This window comes from Prunus avium, chromosome 3 (genome assembly GCF_965620075.1).
Source record: "Prunus avium chromosome 3, drPruAviu1.hap1.1, whole genome shotgun sequence".
NCBI classification, from domain to species: domain Eukaryota; kingdom Viridiplantae; phylum Streptophyta; class Magnoliopsida; order Rosales; family Rosaceae; genus Prunus; species Prunus avium.
Window position 1 is genome coordinate 18,719,317 of NC_142286.1, and position 24,206 is coordinate 18,743,522.

The following is a 24,206-nucleotide window of genomic DNA, read 5'->3' on the forward strand; positions in this document are numbered from 1 at the left end:
GAATACACCAACCACTCCAATTAGAAACGAACTGCCGTTGAACTTGAATTGTCCAATTTCTCGCACCTATTGATTTCGGATCGAGCCCCAAACTTGGGCAACATCATAATATGGTGGGAGGAGTCATGTTAAGCTCATAATTTCATACATATACATGCCCAAATTTACTTACTTCTTTTGCTTAGTTTCCTAGATTTCTATGTTATTTGCCTCTCTTTGTGTGTTTTGTAGGCAAAAAGAGCAAGAGAGCATAATTCATGCAATTCAAGCATGTTAAGGCCTAATTTGGATGAATCCATGAAGAGCTTAAAGACAAACTCATTTTGGCTACAGCCCCCTTCCAGTCCAGTTTCGTAGGTCATATTGCAAGCTTTGTTTCAACAACCTACATAGCTCGGATGAGGCAACATTCTTCATGAAAGTTGTTCCAATGGGTGTATACTATAACATATCCAAATGCAGCCTAAACTCCAATTAGGAACGAACTGCCGTTGAACTTGAATTGTCCAATTTCTCACACCTATTGATTTCGGATCGAGCCCCAAACTTGGGCAACGTCATAATATGGTGGGAGGAGTCATTTGGTGAATTTTGAGTGAAATCCAATCGCTAGAAGTATGGAATACACCAACCACTCCAATTAGGAACGAACTGCCGTTGAACTTGAATTGTCCAATTTCTCACACCTATTGATTTCGGATCGAGCCCCAAACTTGGGCAACATCATAATATGGTGGGAGGAGTCATTTGGTGAGTTTTGAGTGAAATCCAATCGCTAGAAGTATGGAATACACCAACCACTCCAATTAGGAACGAACTGCCGTTGAACTTGAATTGTCCAATATCTCACACCTATTGATTTCGGATCGAGCCCCAAACTTGGGCAACATCATAATATGGTGGGAGGAGTCATGTTAAGCTCATAATTTCATACATATACATGCCCAAATTTACTTACTTCTTTTGCTTAGTTTCCTAGATTTCTATGTTATTTGCCTCTCTTTGTGTGTTTTGTAGGCAAAAAGAGCAAGAGAGAATAATTCATGCAATTCAAGCATGTTAAGGCCTAATTTGGATGAATCAATGAAGAGCTTAAATTCAAACTCATTTTGGCTACAGCCCCCTGCCAGTCCAGTTTCGTAGGTCATATTGCAAGCTTTGTTTCAGCAACCTACATAGCTCGGATGAGGCAACATTCTTCATGAACGTTGTTCCAATGGGTGTGTACTATAACATATCCAAAATGCAGCCCCATTGGATACATATGGAGTCTGTCACCTAGCAAACACAGAACCATGCTCAGGATGGATTTTGTCAGCGATCAAAAACGAGTTAGCAATTTGTTTTGGCCTTAACTTCTTCATCCCAGCTTGGATTGGGCCAATACTTGTGTGGTTGGATCAACCACATTCTGAACTTCAATGTGGAGTGCTTAAAGTCGTCATTTGCTTAAGGGAAGCCCAATTTGTAAGCCCTTGAAGTTGCTGGTCATGCTGACCTCCGGATGAGCTATTGTTTCTGGTTGGAAGCTTGGTCATGGTGACATGAAGATGAGCTAGGGCTGCTGGTGGGATTTATTGGTGAAGTGCATCAACCAATTCAAATTTTCTAATACAAGTGCATCAACCAATTCAAGATTTTATAATACAAGTGTTGTATGCATTAGCCATATTGAATTCAGATTTTCACTTCCCCTAGGCCTATAAATAGGGATGTTCTCTAAGCTTGTAAACACACCTCAAGGGGGGGAGCTCTCAAACACTTCTCTAGAGCTCCCTTCCATTCTCTCCCTCAAATTCTCTTAATTTTGCTTTCTAGTTCTCAACTCTAGCTTTCCTTTTACTTCTTAGTTGTAGTTTATTTTTCTTTGTAATGTAAATTCTTTTCTTAAGTTTTCAAGTTGAATTAGTTTCCAAGTTTCAATTATGGTTTTTGTTCTTATTCATTATGCTTATAAGTTAATATGCTAGTTTGAATGATTGATCACCATTTAGGCTAGCATGTTAGCTATCTTGGTTTGAATTAAGAGTATACACCATGCTTTAATTCGAATTGAACTATGAACAGGAAGAGTATGTATGGACATTCGACAACAGGGATTAGATACATGCTTGGTTGTTTAAATTGTTCTTCGATGCTTAATGGGTTCCTAATGCTTAATTTTAGGTTAGACAACAAATGATCAAATTAGGGAACTAGGAACACAAGGTTATGACCAAACACCATGGCTTAATCATACTTTAGCTAGAATCAATCCGTTAATCTAATTGAACTTGGGAACTTATTTGCTTGAGTTATTTCTTCCTTGTTTTATTTATTTCCTTTCTTTTTCATTTCTGTTTTGTGTAGGGAAAATGAATTGGATCATTCAATCACCAATCCCTGTGGAATCGACCTCGCACTTACATACGCTAAACTACCAACGGTTCGTGCACTTGCGAGTATCACAAGTTGAGGATGCAGCTTAATCCATTTCGGTGCAGCTGTATCTACACAATAAGTCATTTGGTGAGTTTTGAGTGAAATCCAATCGCTAGAAGTATGGAATACACCAACCTCTCCAATTAGGAACGAACTGCCGATGAACTTGAATTGTCCAATTTCTCACACCTATTGATTTCGGATCGAGCCCCAAACTTGGGCAACATCATAATATGGCGGGAGGAGTCATGTGGTGAGTGAAATCCAATCGCTAGAAGTATGGAATACACCAACCACTCCAATTACGAACGAACTGCCGTTGAACTTGAATTGTCCAATTTCTCACACCTATTGATTTCGGATCGAGCCCCAAACTTGGGCAACATCGTAATATGGTGGGAGGAGTCATTTGGTGAGTTTTGAGTGAAATCCAATCGCTAGAAGTATGGAATACACCAACCACTCCAATTACGAACGAACTGCCGTTGAACTTGAATTGTCCAATTTCTCACACCTATTGATTTCGGATCGAGCCCCAAACTTGGGCAACATCGTAATATGGTGGGAGGAGTCATTTGGTGAGTTTTGAGTGAAATCCAATCAGTAGAAGTATGGAATACACCAACCACTCCAATTTGGAACGAACTGCCGTTGAACTTGAATTGTCCAATTTGGAACACCTATTGATTCCGGATCGAGCCCAAAACTTGGGCAACATCATAATATGGTGGGAGGAGTCATTTGGTTAGTTTTGAGTGAAATCCAATCGCTAGAAGTATGGAATACACCAACCACCCCAATTGGGAACGAACTGCCGTTCAACTTGAATTGTCCAATTTCGAACACCTATTGATTTCGGATCGAGGCCCAAACTTGGGCAACATCATAATATGGTGGGAGGAGTCATTTGGTGAGTTTTGAGTGAAATCCAATTGCTAGAAGTATGGAATACACCAACCACTCCAATTAGGAACGAACTGCCGTTGAACTTGAATTGTCCAAGTTCTCATACCTATTGATTTCGGATCGAGCCCCAAACTTGGGCCACATCATAATATGGTGGGAGGAGTCATTTGGTGAGTTTTTAGTGAAATCCAATCGCTAGAAGTATGGAATACACCAACCACTCCAATTAGGAACGAACTGTCGTTGAACTTGAATTGTCCAATTTCTCACACCTATTGATTTCGGATCGAGCCCCAAACTTGGGCAACATCATAATATGGTGGGAGGAGTCATTTGGTGAGTTTTGAGTGAAATCCAACTGCTAGAAGTATGGAATACACCAACCACTCCAATTAGGAACGAACTGCCGTTGAACTTGAATTGTCCAATTTGGAACACCTATTGATTTCGGATCGAGCCCAAAACTTGGGCAACATCATAATATGGTGGGAGGAGTCATTTGGTTAGTTTTGAGTGAAATCCAGTTGCTAGAAGTATGGAATACACCAACCACCCCAATTAGGAACGAACTGCCGTTGTACTTGAATTGTCCAATTTCTCACACCTATTGATTTCGGATCGAGCCCCAAACTTGGGAAACATCATAATATGGTGGGAGGAGTCATTTGGTGAGTTTTGAGTGAAATCCAATCGCTAGAAGTATGGAATACACTAACCACTCCAATTACGAACGAACTGCCGTTGAACTTGAATTGTCCAATTTCTCACACCTATTGATTTCGGATCGAGCCCCAAACCTGGGCGACATCGTAATATGGTGGGAGGAGTCATTTCGTGAGTTTTGAGTGAAATCCAATCGCTAGAAGTATGGAATATACCAACCACTCCAATTAGGAACGAACTGCCGTTGAACTTGAATTGTCCAATTTCGAACACCTATTGATTTCGGATCGAGCCCCAAACTTGGGCAACATCATAATATGGTGGGAGGAGTCATTTGGTTAGTTTTGAGTGAAATCCAGTTGCTAGAAGTATGGAATACACCAACCACTCCAATTAGGAACGAACTGCCGTTGAACTTGAATTGTCCAATTTCGAACACCTATTGATTTCGGATCGAGCCCCAAACTTGGGCAACATCATAATATGGTGGGAGGAGTCATTTGGTGAGTTTTGAGTGAAATCCAATTGCTAGAAGTATGGAATACACCAACCCCTCCAATTAGGAACGAACTGCCGTTGAACTTGAATTGTCCAATTTGGAACACCTATTGATTTCGGATCGAGCCCAAAACTTGGGCAACATCATAATATGGTGGGACGAGTCATTTGGTTAGTTTTGAGTGAAATCCAGTTGCTAGAAGTATGGAATACACCAACCACTCCACTTAGGAACGAACTGCCGTTGAACTTGAATTGTCCAATTTCTCACACCTATTGATTTCGGATCGAGCCCCAAACTTGGGCAACATCATAATATGGTGGGAGGAGTCATTTGGTGAGTTTTGAGTGAAATCCAATTGCTAGAAGTATGGAATACACCAACCATCCAATTAGGAACGAACTGCCGTTGGACTTGAATTGTCCAATTTCTGACGCCTATTGATTTCGGATCGAGCCCCAAACTTGGGCAACATCATAATATGGTGGGAGTAGTCATTTGGTGAGTTTTGAGTGAAATCCAATAGCTAGAAGTATGGAATACACCAACCACTCCAATTAGGAACGAACTGCCGTTGAACTTGAATTGTCCAAGTTCTCACACCTATTGATTTCGGATCTAGCCCCAAACTTGGGCAACATCATAATATGGTGGGAGGAGTCATTTGGTGAGTTTTGAGTGAAATCCAATCGCTAGAAGTATGGAATACACCAACCACTCCAATTAGGAACGAAATGCCGTTGAACTTTAATTGTCCAATTTCTCACACCTATTGATTTCGGATCGAGCCCCAAACTTGGGCAACATCATAATATGGTGGGAGGAGTCATTTGGTGAGTTTTGAGTGAAATCCAATTGCTAGAAGTATGGAATACACCAACCACTCCAATTAGGAACGAACTGCCGTTGAACTTGAATTGTCCAATTTGGAACACCTATTGATTTCGGATCGAGCCCAAAACTTGGGCAACATCATAATATGGTGGGAGGAGTCATTTGGTTAGTTTTGAGTGAAATCCAGTTGCTAGAAGTATGGAATACACCAACCACCCCAATTAGGAACGAACTGCCGTTGAACTTGAATTGTCCAATTTCTCACACCTATTGATTTCGGATCGAGCCCCAAACTTGGGCTACATCATAATATGGTGGGAGGAGTCATTTGGTTAGTTTTGAGTGAAATCCAATCGCTAGAAGTATGGAATACACCAACCACTCTAATTGGGAACGAACTGCCGTTCAACTTGAATTGTCCAATTTCGAACACCTATTGATTTCGGATCGAGCCCCAAACTTGGGCAACATCATAATATGGTGGGAGGAGTCATTTGGTGAGTTTTGAGTGAAATCCAATCGCTAGAAGTATGGAATACAACAACCACTCCAATTAGGAACGAACTGCCGTTGAACTTGAATTGTCCAATTTCTCACACCTATTGATTTCGGATCGAGCCCCAAACTTGGGCAAGAACATAATATGGTGGGAGGAGTCATTTGGTGACTTTTGAGTGAAATCCAATTGCTAGAAGTATGGAATACACCAACCACTCCAATTAGGAACGAACTGCCGTTGAACTTGAATTGTCCAATTTCGAACACCTATTGATTTCGGATCGAGCTCCAAACTTGGGCAACATCATAATATGGTGGGAGGAGTCATTTGGTGAATTTTGAGTGAAATCCAATCGCTAGAAGTATGGAATACACCAACCACTCCAATTAGGAAAGAAATGCCGTTGAACTTGAATTGTCCAATTTGGAACACCAATTGATTTCGGATCGAGCCCAAAACTTGGGCAACATCATAATATGGTGGGAGGAGTCATTTGGTGAGTTTTGAGTGAAATCCAATCGCTAGAAGTATGGAATACACCAACCACTCTAATTACGAACGAAGTGCCGTTGAACTTGAATTGTCCAATTTCTCACACCTATTGATTTCGGATCGAGCCCCAAACTTGGGCAACATCGTAATATGGTGGGAGGAGTCATTTCGTGTGTTTTGAGTGAAATCCAATCGCTAGAAGTATGGAATATACCAACCACTCCAATTAGAAACGAACTGCCGTTGAACTTGAATTGTCCAATTTCTCACACCTATTGATTTCGGATCGAGCCCCAAACTTGGGCAACATCGTAATATGGTGGGAGGAGTCATTTGGTGAGTTTTGAGTGAAATCCAATTGCTGGAAGTATGGAATACACCAACGACTCCAATTAGGAACGAACTGCCGTTGAACTTGAATTGTCCAATTTCTCACGCCTATTGAGTTCGGATCGAGCCCCAAACTTGGGCAACATCATAATATGGTGGGAGGAGTCATTTGGTGAGTTTTGAGTGAAATCCAATTGCTAGAAGTATGGAATACACCAACCACTCCAATTAGGAACGAAATGCCGTTGAACATGAATTGTCCAGTTTGGAACACCTATTGATTTCGGATCGAGCCCAAAACTTGGGCAACATCATAATATGGTGGGAGGAGTCATTTGGTTAGTTTTGAGTCAAATCCAATCGCTAGAAGTATGGAATACACCAACCACTCCAATTGGGATCGAACTGCCGTTCAACTTGAATTGTCCAATTTCGAACACCTATTGATTTCGGATCGAGCCCCAAACTTGGGCAACATCATAATATGGTGGGAGGAGTCATTTGGTGAGTTTTGTGTGAAATCCAATCGCTAGAAGTATGGAATACACCAACCACTCCAATTAGGAACGAAATGCCGTTGAACTTGAATTGTCCAATTTGGAACACCTATTGATTTCGGATCGAGCCCAAAACTTGGGCAACATCATAATATGGTGGGAGGAGTCATTTGGTTAGTTTTGAGTGAAATCCAATCGCTAGAAGTATGGAATACACCAACCACTCCAATTGGGAATGAACTGCCGTTCAACTTGAATTGTCCAATTTCGAACACCTATTGATTTCGGATCGAGCCCCAAACTTGGGCAACATCATAATATGGTGGTAGGAGTCATTTGGTGAGTTTTGAGTGAAATCCAATCGCTAGAAGTATGGAATACACCAACCACTCCAATTAGGAACGAACTGCCGTTGAACTTGAATTGTCCAATTTCTCACAACTATTGATTTCGGTTCGAGCCCCAAACTTGGGCGGCATCGTAATGTGGTGGGAGGAGTCATTTTGTGAGTTTTGAGTGAAATCCAATCTCTAGAAGTATGGAATACACCAACCACTCCAATTAGGAACGAACTGCCGTTGAACTTGAATTGTCCAATTTCGAACACCTATTGATTTCGGATCGAGCCCCAAACTTGGGCAACATCATAATATGGTGGGAGGAGTCATTTGGGGAGTTTTGAGTGAAATCCAATAGCTAGAAGTATGGAATACACCAACCACTCCAATTAGGAACGAAATGCCGTTGAACTTGAATTGTCCAGTTTGGAACACCTATTGATTTTGGATCGAGCCCAAAACTTGGGCAACATCATAATATGATGGGAGGAGTCATTTGGTTAGTTTTGAGTGAAATCCAATCGCTAGAAGTATGGAATACACTAACCACTCCAATTGGGAACGAACTGCCGTTCAACTTGAATTGTCCAATTTCGAACACCTATTGATTTCGGATCGAGCCCCAAACTTGGGCAACATCATAATATGGTGGGAGGAGTCATTTGGTGAGTTTTGAGTGAAATCCAATCGCTAGAAGTATGGAATACACCAACCACTCCAATTAGGAACGAACTGCTGTTGAACTTGAATTGTCCAATTTCGTACTCCAATTTATTTCGGATCGAGCCCAAAACTTGGGCAACGTCATAATATGGTGGGTGGAGTCATTTGATGAGTTTTGAGTGAAATCCAATCGCTAGACGTATGGAATACGCCAACCACTCCAATTAGGAACGAACTACCGTTGAACTTGAATTGTCCAATTTGGAACAACTATTGATTTCGGATCAAGCTCCAAACTTGGGGAACATTGTAATATGGTGGGAGGAGTCATTTGGTGAGTTTTGAGTGAAATCCAATCGCTAGCAGTATGGAATACACCAACCACTCCAATTAGGAACGAACTGCCGTTGAACTTGAATTGTCCAATTTTGAACACCTATTAATTTCGGATCAATCCCCAAACTTGGGCAACATCATAATATGGTGGGAGGAGTCATTTGGTGAGTTTTGAGTGAAATCCAATCGCTAGAAGAGAATACACCAACCACTCCAATTAGGAACGAAATGTCGTTGAACTTGAAATGTCCAATTTCTCACACCTTTTGATTTCGGATCGAGCCCAAAACTTGGGCAACATCATAATATGGTGGGAGGAGTCCTTTGGAGAGTTTTGAGTGAAATCCAATTGCTAGAAGTATGGAATACACCAACCACTCCAATTAGGAACGAACTGCCGTTGAACTTGAATTGTCCAATTTCGAACATCTATTGATTTCGGATCGAGCCCCAAACTTGGGCAACATCATAATATGGTGGGAAGAGTCATTTGGTGAGTTTTGAGTGAAATCCAATAGCTAGAAGTATGGAATACACCAACCACTCCAATTAGGAACAAATTGTCGTTGAAATTGAATTGACCAATTTCTCACACCGATTGATTTCGAATCGAGCCCAAAACTTGGGAAACATCATAATATGGTGGGAGGAGTCGTTTGGTGAGTTTTGAGTGAAATCCAATTGCTTGAAGTATGGAATACACCAACCACTCCAATTAGGAACGAACTGCCGTTGAACTTGAATTGTCCAATTTCGAACATCTATTGATTTCGGATCGAGCCCAAAACTTGGGCAACATCATAATATGGTGGGAGGAGTCATTTGGTGAGTTTTGAGTGAAATCCAATCGCTAGAAGTATGGAATAAACCAACCACTCCAATTAGGAACGAACCGCCGTTGAAATTGAATTGTCCAATTTCTCACACCTATTGATTTCGGATCGAGCCCAAAACTTGGGCAACATCATAATATGGTGGGTGGAGTCATTTGGTTTGTTTTGAGTGAAATCCAATCGCTAGAAGTATGGAATACACCAACCACTCCAATTAGGAACGAACTGCCGTTGAACTTGAATTGTCCAATTTCTCACACCTACTGATTTCGGACCGAGCCCCAAACTTGGGCAACATCATAATATGGTGGGAGGAGCCATTTGTTGAGTTTTGAGTGAAATCCAATCGCTAGAAGTATGGAATACACCAACCACTCCAATTAGGAACGAACTGCCGTTGAACTTGAATTGTCCAATTTCTAACACCTATTGATTTCGGATCGAGACCAAAACTTGGGCAACATCATAATATGGTGGGAGGAGTCATTTGGTGAGTTTCGAGTGAAATCCAATCGCTAGAAGTATGGAATTCACCAAACAATCCAATTAGGAAAGAACTGCCGTTGAACTTGAGTTGTCCAATTTGGAACACCTATCGATTTCGGATCGAGCCCCAAACTTGGGCAACATCATAATATGGTCGGAGGAGTTATTTGGTGAGTTTTGAGGGAAATCCAATAGCTAGAAGTATGGAATACACCAACCACTCCAATTAGGAACGAACTGTCGTTGAAATTGAATTGACCAATTTCTCACACCGATTGATTTCGAATCGAGCCCAAAACTTGGGAAACATCATAATATGGTGGGAGGAGTCATTTGGTGAGTTTTGAGTGAAATCCAATCGCTAGAAGTAGAGAATACACCAACCAATCCAATTAGGAACGAACTGCCGTTGAACTTGAATTGTCCAATTTGGAACACCTATCGATTTCGGTCCGAGCCCCAAACTTGGGCAACATCATAATATGGTGGGAGGAGTCATTTGTTGAGTTTTGAGTGAAATCCACTCGCTAGAAGTATGGAATACGCCAACCACTCCAATTAGGGACGAGCTGTCGTTGAACTTGAATTGTCCAATTTCTCACACCTATTGATTTCGGATCGAGCCCAAAACTTGGGCAACATCATAATATGGTGGGAGGAGTCATTTGGTGAATTTTGAGTGAAATCCAATCGCTAGAAGAGAATACACCAACCACTCCAATTTGGAACGAAATGCCGTTGAACTTGAAATGTCCAATTTCTCACACCTATTGATTTCGGATCGAGCCCAAAACTTGGACAACATCATACTATGGTGGGAGGAGTCATTTGTTGAGTTTTGAGTGAAATCCAGTCGCTAGAAGTATGGAATACACCAAACAATCCAATTAGGAACGAACTGCCGTTGAACTTGAATTTTCCAATTTGGAACACCTATCGATTTCGGATCGAGCCCAAAACTTGGGCAACATCATAATATGGTGGGAGGAGTCATTTGGTTTGTTTTGAGTGAAATCCAGTTGCTAGAAGTATGGAATACACCAACCACTCCACTTAGGAACAAACTGCCGTTAAACTTGAATTGTCCAATTTCTCACACCTATTGATTTCGGATCGAGCCCCAAACTTGGGCAACATCATAATATGGTGGGAGGAGTCATTTGGTGAGTTTTGAGTGAAATCCAACTGCTAGAAGTATGGAATACACCAACAACTCCAATTAGGAACGAACTGCCGTTGAACTTGAATTGTCCAATTTCGAACATCTATTGATTTCGGATCGAGCCCAACACTTGGGCAACATCATAATATGGTGGGAGGAGTCATTTGGTGGGTTTTGAGTGAAATCCAATCGCTAGAAGTATGGAATACACCAACCAATCCAATTAGGAACGAACTGCCGTTGAACTTGAATTGTCCAATTTGGAACACCTATCGATTTCGGATCGAGCCCCAAACTTGGGCAACATCATAATATGGTGGGAGGAGTCATTTGGTGAGTTTTTAGTGAAATCCAACAGCTAGAAGTATGGAATACACCAACCACTCCAATTAGGAACGAACTGTCGTTGAAATTGAATTGACCAATTTCTCACACCGATTGATTTCGAATCGAGCCCAAAACATGGGAAACATCATAATATGGTGGGAGGAGTCAATTGGTGAGTTTTGAGAGAAATCCAATCGCTAGAAGTATGGAATACACCAACCACTCCAATTAGGAACGAACCGCCGTTGAAATTGAATTGTCCAATTTCTCACGCCTATTGATTTCGGATCGAGCCCAAAACTTGGGCAACATCATAATATGGTGGGTGGAGTCATTTGGTGAGTTTTGAGTGAAATCCAATCGCTAGAAGTATGGAATACACCAACCACCCCAATTAGGAACGAACTGCCGTTGAACTTGAATTGTCCAATTTCTCACACCTATTGATTTCGGATCGAGCCCAAAACTTGGGCAACGTCATAATATGGTGGGAGGAGTCATTTGGTGAATTTTGAGTGAAATCCAATCGCTAGAAGTATGGAATACACGAACCAATCCAATTAGGAACGAACTGCAGTTGAACTTGAATTGTCCAATTTGGAACACCTATCGATTTCGGATCGAGCCCCAAACTTGGGCAACATCATAATATGGTGTGAGGAGTCATTTGGTGAGTTTTGAGTGAAATCCAATAGCTAGAAGTATGGAATACACCAACCACTCCAATTAGGAACGAACCGCCGTTGAAATTGAATTGTCCAATTTCTCACACCTATTGATTTCGGATCGAGCCCAAAACTTGGGCAACATCATAATATGGTGGGTGGAGTCATTTGGTGAGTTCTGAGTGAAATCCAATCGCTAGAAGTATGGAATACACCAACCACTCCAATTAGGAACGAACTGCCGTTGAACTTGAAATGTCCAATTTCTCACACCTATTGATTTCGGATCGAGCCCAAAAGATGGGCAACATCATAATATGGTGGGACGAGTCCTTTGGTGAGTTTTGAGTGAAATCCAATCGCTAGAAGTATGGAATACACCAACCACTCCAACTAGGAACGAACTGTCGTTGAAATTTAATTGACCAATTTCTCACAACTATTGATTTCGGATCGAGCCCAAAACTTGGGCAACATCATAATATGGTGGGAGGAGTCATTTGGTGAGTTTTGAGTGAAATCCAATCGCTAATTTCGAACACCTATTGAGTTCGGATCGAGCCCAAAACTTGGGCAACATCATAATATGGTGGGAGGAGTCCTTTGGTGGATTTTGAGGGAAATCCAATCGTTAGAAGTATGGAATACACCAACCACTCCAATTCAGAACGAACTGCCGTTGAACTTGAATTGTCCAATTTCTCACACCTATTGATTTCGGATCGAGTCCAAAACTTGGGCAACATCATAATATGGTGGGGGGAGTCCTTTGGTGAGTTTTGAGTGAAATCCAATCGCTAGAAGTATGGAATACTCCAACCACTCCAATTTGGAATGAACTGCCGTTGAACTTGAATTGGCCAATTTGGAACACCAATCGATTTCGGATCGAGCCCAAAACTTGGGCAACATCATAATATGGTGGGACGAGTCATTTGGTGAGTTTTCAGTGAAATCCAATGGCCAGAAGTATGGAATACACCAACCACTCCAATTAGGAACGAAATGATGTTGTACTTGAATTGTCCAATTTCGAACACCTATTGATTTCGGATGGAGCCCAAAATTTGGGTAACATCATAATATGGTGGGAGGAGTCATTTGGTGAGTTTTGAGTGAAATCGAATCCCTAGAAGTATGGAATACACCAACCACTCCGATTAGGAACGAACTACCGTTGAACTTGAATTGTCCAATTAGGAACACCTATTGATTTCGGATCGAGCCCAAAACTTGGGCAACATCATAATATGGTGGGAGGAGTCATTTGGTTAGTTTTGAGTGAAATCCAATCGCTAGAAGTGTGGAATACACCAACCACTCCAATTAGGAACGAACTGCCGTTGAACTTGAATTGTCCAATTTGGAACACCTATTGATTTCGGATCGAGCCGAAAACCTGGGCAACATCATAATATGGAGGGAGGAGTCATTTGGTGAGTTTTGAGTGAAATCCAATCGCTAGAAGTATGGAATACACCAACCACTCCAATTAGGAACGAACTGCGGTTGAACTTGAATTGTCCAATTTCTCACACCTATTGATTTCGGATCGAGACCAAAACTGAGGCAACATCATAATATGGTGGGATTAGTCATTTGGTGAGTTTTGAGTGAAATCCAATCGCTTAAAGTATGGAATACACCAACCACTCCAATTTGGAACGAACTGCCGTTGAACTTGAATTGTCCAATTTGGAACACCTATCGATATCGGATCGAGCCCCAAACTTGGGCAACATCATAATATGGTGGGAGGAGTCATTTGGTGAGTTTTGAGTGAAATCCAATAGCTAGAAGTATGGAATACACCAACCACTCCAATTAGGAACGAACTGTCGTTGAAATTGAATTGACCAATTTCTCACCCCGATTGATTTCGAATCGAGCCCAAAACTTGGGAAACATCATAATATGGTGGGAGGAGTCATTTGGTGAGTTTTGAGTGAAATCCAATCGCTAGAAGTATGGAATACACCAACCACTCCAATTAGGAACGAACTGCCGTTGAACTTGAATTGTCCAATTTCGAAAACGTATTGCTTTCGGATCGAGCCCAAAACTTGGGCAACATCATAATATGGTGGGAGGAGTCCTTTGGTGTGTTCTGAGTGAAATCCAATCGCTAGAAGTATGGAATACACCAACCACTCCAATTAGGAACGAACTGCCGTTGAAGTTGAAATGTCCAATTTCGAACACCTATTGATTTCGGATCGAGCCCAAAACTTGGGCAACGTCATAATATGGTTTGAGGAGTCCTTTGGGGAGTTTTGAGGGAAATCCAATCGCTAGAAGTATGGAATACACCAACCACTCCAATTTGGAACGAACTGCCGTTGAACTTGAATTGTCCAATTTCTCACACCTATTGATTTCGGATCGAGCCCCAAACTTGGGCAACATCATAATAAGGGGCGAGGAGTCATTTGGTGGGTTTTGAGTTAAATCCAATCGCTAGAAGTATGGAATACACCAACCACTCCAATTCGGAACGAACTGCCGTTGAACTTGAAATGTCCAATTTCTCACACCTATTGATTTCGGATCGAGCCCAAAACATGGGCAACATCATAATATGGTGGGACGAGTCCTTTGGTGAGTTTTGAGTGAAATCCAATCGCTTGAAGTATGGAATACACCAACCACTCCAACTAGGAACGAACTGTCGTTGAAATTTAATTGACCAATTTCTCACACCTATTGATTTCGGATCGAGCCCAAAACTTGGGCAACATCATAATATGGTGGGAGGAGTCATTTGGTGAGTTTTGAGTGAAATGCAATCGCTAATTTCGAACACCTATTGAGTTCGGATCGAGCCCAAAACTTGGGCAACATCATAATATGGTGGGAGGAGTCCTTTGGTGGATTTTGAGTGAAATCCAATCGCTAGAAGTATGGAATATACCAACCACTCCAATTCAGAACGAACTGCCGTTGAACTTGAATTGTCCAATTACTCACACCTATTGATTTCGGATCGAGTCCAAAACTTGGGCAACATCATAATATGGTGGGACGAGTCCTATGGTGAGTTTTGAGTGAAATCCAATAGCTAGAAGTATGGAATACACCAACCACTCCAATTAGGAATGAAGTGCCGTTGAACTTGAATTGGCCAATTTCTCACACCTATTGATTTCGGATCGAGCCCAAAACTTGGGCAACATCATAATATGGTGGATGGAGTCATTTGGTGAGTTTTGAGTGAAATCCAAACGCTAGAAGTATGGAATACACCAACCAATCCAATTAGGAACGAACTGCCGTTGAGCCTGAATTGTCCAATTTCGCACACCTATTGATTTCGGATCGAGCCCAAAACTTGGGAAACATCATAATATGGTGGGTGGAGTCATTTGGTGTGTTTTGAGTGAAATCCAATTGCTAGAAGTATGGAATACACCAACCACTTCAATTTGGAACGAACTGCCATTGAACTTGAATTGTCCAATTTCGAACACCTATTGATTTCGGATCGAGCCCAAAACTTGGGCAACAACATAATATGGTGGGAGGAGTCATTTGGTGAGTTTTGAGTGAAATCAAATCGCCAGAAGTAAGGAATACACCAACCACCGCAATTTGGAACGAACTGTCATTGAAATTGAATTTAACAATTGCTCACACCTATTGATTTCGTATCGAGCCCAAAACTTGGGCAACATCATAATATGGTGGGAGGAATCATTTGGTGAGTTTTGAGTGAAATCCAATCGCTAGAAGTATGGAATACACCAACCACTCCAATTAGGAACGAACTGCCGTTGAACTTCAATTGTCCAATTCGGAACACCTATTGATTTCGGATCGAGCCCAAAACCTAGGCAACATCATAATATTGTGGGAGGAGTCATTTGGTGAGTTTTGAGTGAAATCCAAACGCTAGAAGTATGGAATACACCAACCACTCCAATTAGGAACGAACTGGCGTTGAACTTTAATTGTCCAATTTGGAACACCAATCGATTTCGGATCGAGCCCAAAACTTGGGCAACATCATAATATGGTGGGATTAGTCATTTGGTGAGTTTTGAGTGAAATCCAATCGCTAGAAGTATGGAATACTCCAACCACTACCGTTAGGAACGAACTGCTGTTGAACTTGTATTGTTCAATTTCTCACACCTATAGATTTCGGATCGAACCCCAAACTTGGGCAATATCAAAATATGGTGGGAGGTGTCATTTGGTGAGTTTTGAGTGAAATCCAATCGCTAGAAGTATGGAATACACCAACCACTCCAATTAGGAACGAACTGCCGTTGAACTTAAATTGTCCAATTTCTCACACCTATTGATTTCGGATCGAGTCCAAAACTTGGGCAACATCATAATATGGTGGGAGGAGTCATTTGGTGAGTTTTGAGTGAAATCCAATCGCTAGAAGTATGGAATACACAAACCACTCCCATTAGGAACGAACTGCCGTTGAACTTGGATTGTCCAATTTGGAACACGTATTGATTTCGGATCGAGCCCCAAACTTGGGCAACATCATAACATGGTGGGAGGAGTCATTTCGTGAGTTTTGAGTGAAATCCTATCGCTAGAAGTATGGAATACATCAACCACTCCAATTAGGAACGAACTGTCGTTGAACTTGAATTGTCCAATTTGGAACACCTATTGATTTCGGATGGAGCCCAAAATTTGGGCAACATCATAATATGGTGGGAGGAGTCATTTGGTGAGTTTTGAGTGAAATCGAATCCCCAGAAGTATGGAATACACCAACCACTCCGATTAGGAACGAACTGCCGTTGAACTTGAATTGTCCAATTTGGAACACCTATTGATTTCGGATCGTGCCCAAAACATGGGCAACATCATAATATGGTGGGAGGAGTCATTTGGGGAGTTTTGAGTGAAATCCAATCGCTAGAAGTATGGAATACACCAACCACTCCAATTAGGAACGAAATGATGTTGTACTTGAATTGTCCAATTTCGAACACCTATTGATTTCGGATGGAGCCCAAAATTTGGGTAACATCATAATATGGTGGGAGGAGTCATTTGGTGAGTTTTGAGTGAAATCGAATCCCTAGAAGTATGGAATACACCAACCACTCCGATTAGGAACGAACTACCGTTGAACTTGAATTGTCCAATTAGGAACACCTATTGATTTCGGATCGAGCCCAAAACTTGGGCAACATCATAATATGGTGGGAGGAGTCATTTGGTTAGTTTTGAGTGAAATCCAATCGCTAGAAGTATGGAATACACCAACCACTCCAATTAGGAACAAACTGCCGTTGAACTTGAATTGTCCAATTTGGAACACCTATTGATTTCGGATCGAGCCCAAAACTTGGGCAACATCATAATATGGTGGGAGGAGTCAATTGGTGAGTTTTGAGTGAAATCCAATCGCTAGAAGTGTGGAATATTCCAACCACTCCAATTAGGAACGAACTGCCGTTGAACTTGAATTGTCCAATTAGGAACACCTATTGATTTCGGATCGAGCCCAAAACTTGGGCAACATCATAATATGGTGGGAGGAGTCATTTGGTGAGTTTTGAGTGAAATCCAATCGCTAGAAGTATGGAATATTCCAACCACTCCAATTAGGAACGAACTGCCGTTGAACTTGAATTGTCCAATTTGGAACACCTATTGATTTCGGATCGAGCCCAAAACTTGGGCAACATCATAATATGGTGGGAGGAGTCATTTGGTGAGTTTTGAGTGAAATCCAATCGCTAGAAGTATGGAATACACCAACCACTTCAATTAGGAACGAAATGCTGTTGAACTTGAATTGTCCAATTTCTCATACCTATTGACTTCAGATCGAGCCCAAAACTTGGGCAACATCATAATATGGTGGGAGGAGTCATTTGGTGAGTTTTGAGTGAAATCCAATCGCTAGAAGTATGGAATACACCATGCAGTCCAATTAGGAACGAACTGCGGTTGAACCCTGAATTGTCCAATTTCGAACACCTATTGATTTCGGATCGAGCCCAAAACTTGGGCAACAACATAATATGGTGGGAGGAGTCATTTGGTGAGTTTTGAGCGAAATCCAATCGCTAGAAGTATGGAATACACCAAGCACTCCAATTAGGAACGAACTGCCGTTGAACTTGAATTGTCCAATTTCGAACAACTATTGATTTCGGATCGAGCCCAAAACATGGGCAACATCATAATATGGTGGGAGGAGTCATTTGGTGACTTTTGAGTGAAATCCAATCGCTAGAAGTATGGAATAAACCAACCACTTCAATTAGGAACGAACTGCTGTTGAACTTGAATTGTCCAATTTCTCATACCTATTGACTTCAGATCGAGCCCAAAACTTGGGCAACATCATAATATGTTGGGAGAAGTCATTTGGTGAGTTTTGAGTGAAATCCAATCGCTAGAATTATGGAATACACCAACCACTCGAATTAGGAACGAACTGCCGTTGAACTTGAATTGTCCAATTTGGAACGCCTATTGATTTCGGATCGAGCCCAAAACATGGGCAACATCATAATATGGTGGGAGGAGTCATTTGGGGAGTTTTGAGTGAAATCCAATCGCTAGAAGTATGGAATACACCAACCACTCCAATTAGGAACGAACTGCCGTTAAACTTGAATTGTCCAATTTGGAACACCTATTGATTTCGGATCGAGCCAAAAACTTGGGCAACATCATAATATGGTGGGAGGAGCCATTGGGTGAGTTTTGAGTGAAATCCAATCGCTAGAAGTGTGAAATACACCAACCACTCCAATTAGGAACGAACTGCCGTTGAACTTGAATTGTCCAATTTGGAACACCTATTGATTTCGGATCGAGCCCAAAACTTGGGCAACATCATAATATGGTGGGAGTAGTCATTTGGTGAGTTTTGAGTGAAAACCAATCGCTAGAAGTATGGAATACACCAACCACTCCAATTAGGAACGAACTGCCGTTGAACTTGAATTGTCCAATTTGGAACACCTATTGATTTCGGATCGAGCCCAAAACTTGGGCAACATCATAATATGGTGGGAGGAGTCATTTGGTGAGTTTTGAGTGAAATCCAATCGCTAGAAGAATGGAATACACCAACCACTCCAATTTGGAACGAACTGTCGTTGAACTTGAATTGTCCAATTTGGAACACCTATTGATTTCGCATCGAGCCCAAAACTTGGGCAACATCATAATATGGTGCGAGGAGCCATTTGGTGAGTTTTGAGTGAAATCCAAGCGCTAGAAGTACGGAATACACCAAGCACTCCAATTAGGAACGAACTGCCGTTGAACTTGAATTGTCCAATTTGGAACACCTATTGATTTCGGATCGAGCCCAAAACTTGGGCAACATCATAATATGGTGGGAGGAGTCATGTGGTGAGTTGTGAGTGAAATCCAATCGCTAGAAGTATGGAATACACCAACCACTCCAATTAGGAACGAACTGCCGTTGAACTTGAATTGTCCAATTTGGAACACCTATTGATTTCGGATCGAGCCCAAAACTTGGGCAACGTCATAATATGGTGGGAGTGATCGGTTCATAATTGTATATCATTTTGTACCCTTCTAGCTTATGATGTGGTTATGTTATTGAGTTAAACTTGTGCTTTTAATCCATTTTCTGTTTTGATAAGTCCATAATTTCATACACTTGCTTGCCTTCTTTACTTAGTGATTTTGCTTTGTTTCTCTTTATTTTGAGTCACTTACCTCTATTTGTGTGTTTTGTAGGTTAAGATAGCAAGAGATCACATTTGATGCAATCCATGCATGTTAAGGGCTGATTGGCAACGAGCAAGAGCTTAAAGACAAAACCAAAGTTGGGCCATACTTCTTGTCAGTCCAGTTTCGTAAGTCACCTTGCAGGTCTCATTTCAGTAATCTGCACAACTCGGATGAGGAGACGTTCTTCATAGAAGTTGTTCAATTGGGTGTCTAGTATAACATATCCAAAATTCAGCCCAATTGAACATATGTGGAGTCCTTAGCCCGTCCAACACTGAACCATGCTCAGGAGGATTTGCAGCTGCCAGCTTTGAGCCTTGTCTCCTCCTTTAAGCCATGTGCCTCACCCATGCTGCAACTGACTTTGGATCCAACATAATGAGTGAAGTGGGGAGGCATTCCAGCTATGAAATTCTAAAGGAGCAAGTTGGTACATGCTGGAGTTATTATAGAGAAAGCATGTGCATGCATGTAAAGCAAAGAAATGAAATGAAGTCAATTCCAGTCTCTGTTCGGCTGCCAACTTGCAAGGCCCAAAACGAACACTTCTACTGCTCCGATGGGAATACTTTCTTCATAGAAGTTGTTCCAATGGGTGTCTAGAATAACATATCCAAATTTAAGCCCCATTGGATAAGTTTTGAAACCTCTGGCCTTCCTACACCAAGTCTGGTTCAGAAGACTCGTTTTTGTTCAACAACCAAAAGAAGACCACATGGGTTGGCAGCAAAAGGCAGCCACAATTGATCACCTTTGATCCCATGTGAAGAAAGCTTGAGGTGCAGCAAAAGAAGTATGGGATGAGATTGATCCCAACCACACTAACATAGACAAGATGAAGTGTGAGTTATGGGTTGTATTAAAAGAGGAATGGTGGTGTTGGATTTCATCATGTTGTTCCTCCCTCTTAGCCCTATAAATAGAGAAGCCTTCAAGCTTCAAAACACACCCCAAGGGGGGGGAGCTCTCAAACACTTCTCTAGAGCTCCCTTCCCTTCTCTCCCTCAAATTCTCTTAGTTTCCTTTCAAGTTGTCAATTGTTGTAGTAAAATGAGTTTACTTAATTTTCCTTCAAGTTTTTCTTAGTTTCACTTTACTTTTATTTGTAATGGACATTCTTTCTTAAGTATTCAAGTTTAATTAGTTTCCAAGTTTCAATTATGGTTTTTGTTCTTATTCATTATGCTTATAAGTTAATAGGCTAGTTTGAATGATTGATCACCATTTAGGCTTGCATGTTAGCTATCTTGGTTTGAATTAAGAGTAGACACCATGCTTTAATTCGAATTGAACTATGAATAAGAAGAGTATGTATGGACATTCGACAACAAGGATTAGATACATGCTTGGTTGTTTAAATTGTTCTTCTATGCTTAATGGGTTCCTAATGCTTAGTTTTAGGTTAGACAACAAATGATCAAATTAGGTAATTAGGAACACAAGGTTATGACCAAACACCATGGCTTAATCATACTTTAGCTAGAATCAATCCGTTAATCTAATTGAACTTGGGAACTTATCTACTTGAGTTATTTTCTTTTCTTTCTTTCTTGTTTTATTTATTTTCTTTCTTGTTCTTCTGTTTTGTGTAGGAAAACTGAATTGGATTATTCAATCACCAATCCTCGTGGGATCGACCTCGCACTTACATATGCTATACTACCAAACGGCTCGTGCACTTGCGAGTATCACAAGTTGAGGATGCAGCTGAATCTATTTTGGTGCAGCTGAATCGACGCAACAAGTTTTTGGCGCCGTTGCCGGGGATCGGTAACATTGTTTGATTCTATTTGGCTTTCCTACTTTATTTTATTTTTTTTCTTAACTGGACAATTTCTTGTTTTAAAGTTAATGACGTTAATGGACAAGTTGTATTTGTAGTCCAACAGAAAAGGACAATTGCCCAACAAGCAAGAGAACTGGGTTTAAGTCCCAGCTTACACAACCCATTGGTGTTTGTTACTTTGAAGCATGAAATTGGATGTGTGTTGATTTTCCTTTTCATTTTAGTTTTTATTTCCTCATCCTTTTAGTTCTATTTCAAGTTTTTTGTGTTTGTTTTAGCAATTTATTATAGCTCAATAATAAATGGAGAGAGATGGCAACCTCAATCATAAGCCGCTTCTGCAAGTCTGCCACTATAGCCTTCAAGGAAGCCACTTCCTCGCTCAGCGCTGTACACTAACGTGTCCTCGCCAGTAGGCGCAAGCCCAGATTTGTGGCCGAGACCGCTTGGAGCGCGGTATAAGTGTGGGACTCATCCACTGCCACCTTGTCAGACCTGTGTGCTATATGCCAATGATCTGCCGGTGTGAGCTTGCTGCCAATCATTCCTCCCAGCAGCACTGCTCTGTTCGGCCTTGCCTCAGCAAAGTTCGGTATTGCCTCAGCAAAGTTTGAGGCCGTGCCGTGATGATATGCGGAGTTTGGGAAGACAGGAGTTGGAGGAGCCCTTGTCTGGGCATTCGGTGGTGCAAGTGAGAGCTCAAGGTTGAGATCATCAAGGTGAGTGCATGAGGATGCCATTTTTTTTGTTTCTGGATTTTTTTTTTCCTTGAGTTGCAGGAAGAAATGCTGGGTATCATCCGCTTGCAGAGGTGTGCTTTAAATAGACATATGCTGATGAAGGAGTCGACACCCTTTCGGATTTCCCGGGCATGCTCGACCTAATCGCTTCAAGGGGGAGCACCTAGGAACGAACTGCCGTTGAACTTGAATTGTCCAATTTCTCACACCTATTGATTTCGGATCGAGCCGAAAACTTGGGCAACATCATAATATGGTGTGAGGAGTCATTTTGTGAGTTTTGAGTGAAATCCAATCGCTAGAAGTATGGAATACACCAACCACTCCAATTAGGAACGAACTACCGTTGAACTTCAATTGTCAAATTTCTCACACCTATTGTTTCGGATCGAGCCCCAAACTTGGGCAACATCATAATATGGTGGGAGGAGTCATTTGGTGTGTTTTGAGTGAAATCCAATCGCTAGAAGTATGGAATACACCAACCACTCCAATTAGGAACGAACTGCGTTGAACTTGAATTGTCCAATTTGGAACACCTATTGATTTCGGATCGAGCCCCAAACTTGGGCAACATCATAATATGATGGGAGGAGTCATTTGGTGAGTTTTGAGTGAAATCCAATCGCTAGAAGTATGGAATACACCAACCACTCCAATTAGGAACGAACTGCCGTTGAACTTGAATTGTCCAATTTGGAACACCTATTGATTTCGGATCGAGCCCAAAACTTGGGCAACATCATAATATGGTGGGAGGAGTCATTTGGGAAGTTTTGAGTGAAATCCAATCGCTAGAAGTATGGAGTACACCAACCACTCCAATTAGGAACGAACAGACGTTGAACTTGAACTGTCCAATTTCCCACACCTACTGATTTCGGATTGAGCCCCAAACTTGGGCAACATCATAATATGGTGGGAGGAGTCATGTCGTGTGTTTTGAGTGAAATCCAATCGCTAGAAGTATGGAATACACCAACCACTCCAATTAGGAACGAACTGCCGTTGAACTTGAACTGTCCAATTTGGAACACCTATTGAATTCGGAACGAGCCCCAAACTTGGGCAACATCATAATATGGTGGGAGGAGTCATTTAGTGAGTTTTGAGTGAAATCCCATCGCTAGAAGTGTGGAATACACCAACTACTCCAATTAGGAACGAACTTCCGTTGAACTTGAATTGTCTAATTTCTCACACCTATTGATTTCGGATCGAGCCCAAAACTTGGGCAACATCATAATATGGTGGGAGGAGTCATTTGGTGAATTTTGAGTGAAATCCAATCGCTAGAAGTATGGTTTACACCAACCACTCCAATTAGGAACGAACTGCCGTTGAACTTGAATTGTCCAATTTCGAACACCTATTGATTTCGGATCGAGCCCCAAACTTGGGGAACATCATAATATGGTGGGAGGAGTCATTTGGTGAGTTTTGAGTGAAATCCAATTGCTAGAAGTATGGAATACACCAACCACTCCAATTAGGAACGAACTGCCGTTGAACTTGAATTGTCCAATTTCTCACACCTATTGATTTCGGATCGAGCCGAAAACTTGGGCAACATCATAATATGGTGGGAGGAGTCATTTGGTTAATTTTGAGTGAAATCCAATCGCTAGAAGTATGGAATACACCAACCACTCCAATTAGGAACGAAGAGTCGTTGAACTTGAATTGTCCAATTTCCCACACCTATTGATTTCGGATCGAGCCCCAAACTTGGGCAACATCAGAATATGGTGGGAGGAGTCATGTCGTGTGTTTTGAGTGAAATCCAAACACTAGAAGTATGGAATACAACAACTACTCTGATTAGGAACTGATCGGTTCATAATTGTATATCATTTTGTACCCTTCTAGCTTATGATTTGGTTATGTTTTTGAGTTAAACTTGTGCTTTTAATCCTTTTTGTGTTTATCTTTCAGTTCATTGAGCTTTAGGTAATAATGATGGCTTTAGAGAGCATAATTCATGCAATTCAAGCATGTTAAGGCCTAATTTGGATGAATGGATGAAGA